Source organism: Phyllostomus hastatus, unplaced genomic scaffold (assembly GCF_019186645.2).
Source record: "Phyllostomus hastatus isolate PE091 unplaced genomic scaffold, TTU_PhHast_1.1 phas_scaffold_60, whole genome shotgun sequence".
Lineage (NCBI taxonomy): Eukaryota > Metazoa > Chordata > Mammalia > Chiroptera > Phyllostomidae > Phyllostomus > Phyllostomus hastatus.
The window spans coordinates 15,810,513-15,813,455 of NW_025334038.1; the positions used below are offsets into that span (position 1 = coordinate 15,810,513).

Sequence of the window (2,943 nt, forward strand, 5' to 3'; positions counted from 1 at the left end):
GAGGATCGCGTGGAGGCCCGGCCATTTCTTCCAGGGATACTTAAATATTAATGTCTACAGTTTTTTTGTGGGTTTTTTTGTTTGTTTGTTTGTTTGTTTGTTTGTTTTAATCTCTGGGATCAGTTTCCACTGACATACCTGAAATCAATGGTCCCAATTTCTGGACCGCAATTGAAGCTTGCCTGAGCTCCACCTCCCGTTCCCTCACCCCCACCCCAAGCTCTCCTGAGTTCACCCCATGCTGATTTCGTGGAAATGTTGTATTCCACTAAACCAGTCCCTAGTGCCAAAAAGTTGGGGACCGCACCTTAAATCTCCTGCCAAAAGTAGACGGGGTGAATCTGTTTGGAGTCCTAAGAGGCCGGTGGTTGAGGACCTAGGCACTCGGACTCCTGGGCACACTCCCTGCGGGCACAGTCTTTCCAGCGGCGCGCTCCGCCCTCCCCGGCCTTGCTCGCTCACTTCTCAGGGTGGGAGCCCATTACGGAGTCAGGTCCGGTGGCTCCGGGTACGCGGCTTTGCGTGGTGTGGGAGGGAAGCCTTGCTCCAGTCACTCAAGTTCCTGACTCTAGTGAGAAACAACATTTACATTCCCGTATCTTGAATAAAACTCAAGCTGTGAAAAAATTTAATGACTTATACAGGGAACATATTTATCGCAATAGAAAATTTCACCAAATGGGGGAAGCCTCCTGCATGCTGTCAGGCTAGCCGGGTGATCTAGGACACCAGATTCTCACCCTTTGTGCCTACCGAGAGGGCTCCTATTGGAGCCGCGTGTTCGGGTCTATCTCTGATGTGGGTGTTACTCCTGGTTATCCTCAGTTAATTCCTCACCCATTTCTGTTTGTTTTCATTCTTCTCTTTACCTTTTTCTTTTCCATCCTAATGACTGACTCTCAATGAAGTCACTCCCTTTCGTTTTTCGTTTTGGAGGCTACTTAATAACGTATCACGTTTTGTTGTGTATTCTGGTTTACTCATTAAATGCGCGTTTCTGAAAACTCATTAATTACCCGGGTGCTCCTAGGAGAAAAATTACTCTGATGGAATAGAACATGCACATTCACTAGGTGATGGCGGAGCAGTCCTGAAGTTGCAGGCCAGATATGTAGGCTGCAGTATGTGGTCAAAAGTGGAAGTATTAGGATCCGTAAAAGGTCCCACCGAGATTTGAACTCGGATCGCTGGATTCAGAGTCCAGAGTGCTAACCATTACACCATGGAACCTCCCACACTAGTGAGGGTTAACATACTATCCTAATATATCTTTAGTTCCATTTTTGTTTTTGTTATTAAATATAAGATACATAAAGTATAATTGAAAGAGAAATGGTGTTTTACATGAAAACTCTGCCTCTTCTTCCTGTTAAAAAATTAATTACAGGTTGTTTGTTTGTTTGTTTATTTGTTTGTTTTTGTGGATCTCAGCCATTTCCAGCTGCGGGACAAAGGGAAAGCCCCACAAAGAGTAGAAGGTGGGTAGGAGGGAGTTTTCTCTGAATGTTCTCACTGATCTCCTTTCCAGGTATTTTTCCTTGGATGTCAGGGGCCAGGGAGGGACCTGATCCAAGAATATCGTTAATTATGGAGATTTTGATTTTTGCCTTTATTTTCGACCCACACAAAGGCAAACTGGATTTTAATCTCACCATTCAAATGGGGGATTTTACCAATATAAAACTATAATGCCTTTTTACACCTTCAATTACTCATGCTAGAGTACCTGCAATTGTCTCTAGAGCAACCTTGGAGTTTCTTAGTAATTCCTCCTTAGCTGTAATCTTGGACTTGAAATTTTAAAAACTCCAAAATGCCTTAAATGCAAGAGCAGGTCTCATTCCTTTTTGACACCAGGTCACCTGAAATGTAGTAGAAGCTAAATTAACGTTTGTCACATGAATGCACAGATAAAAGGATTATGAACAAAGGAGTGAAGGAGTTAAGGAATACTCCGTGGGATGGCCCAGCATTAGATTTTTTTGAAGGTTTCTTTATCCTATGCTCCATAGGCTAAATCTGACAACTTAAAAGGAAGACTGTTACTGCTCACCTTTTTTTTTTTTTTTTTTTTTTTTAATTTTCAGGTCCTAGTGAGGCAGCAGATAGAATAGAAAATCCTAACGGACTTCTGGTCAAGATGGAGGCACAGGTAAGCACACCTCGACCCCACACACAACAACAGCAAAAAATAGAACTACACTACAAAACAAATACCACGCAGAATTGTCAGAAAATCAAGCTGTGTGGAAGTTCAGCAACCAAGGATTTAAAGAAGCTACATTCATACAGATGAATAGGAGGGGAGGAGACACAGAGAGGTGCAAAGAAGCAAAGAGAGGCACTGGGTTGGGAATGGGTGGTCCCACATCTACCTATGTATAAAAAATGGGAGGGATGCCTCAGGAGCAAGGGATCTCAGCCCCAATGCAGAACACCCAGCCGAGCGTTCCAGTGCCAGGAAGATAAGTCCCCATAACTTCTGGCTGTAATAACCAGTGTGGGTTGGGAAAGTGGAAGAAACTGTGAGATTCTCAAGAAACTCCTCTTAAAGGCCCCACAAGGGACTTAGGATGCACTTAGACCACCCACTCTGGGATTCAGCACCAGGACAACAGCTGGAAGGGCACCAACAGCATATGGGGAGAAACTGAAGTTCAAGTGCTGGGTGACAGCTTCCTTTGGGCAAAACTCCAGAGGCCAGGCAATACTGCCCTATTGCTGCCCCCCTCAGCCCTCCCACACACAGAGCCACAGAGTGGTGACATGGGTTGCTTCACCCTGGTGATTACCTAAGTCTCCCACCCCCCATACAACTTAACAGGTGCTCTTTTCTCCATTAGGCCACAATACTAAGGGAATCAAAGCAGCTCTGCCAAATACACAGAAACAACACAGGAAGGCTGCCAAAATGAGGTGACAAAGAAATATGACATAAATGAA

At 44.5% G+C, this 2,943-nt stretch overlaps 1 non-coding gene across 1 annotated transcript; it reads right to left on the reverse strand.

Annotated features, from left to right (window-relative positions):
- Nucleotides 1-1,158: 1,158 nt before the first annotated feature.
- On the reverse strand, nucleotides 1,159-1,230 carry TRNAQ-CUG. The gene has a single exon. It is a non-coding gene; the product is annotated as a tRNA-Gln (tRNA).
- Nucleotides 1,231-2,943: the final 1,713 nt, after the last annotated feature.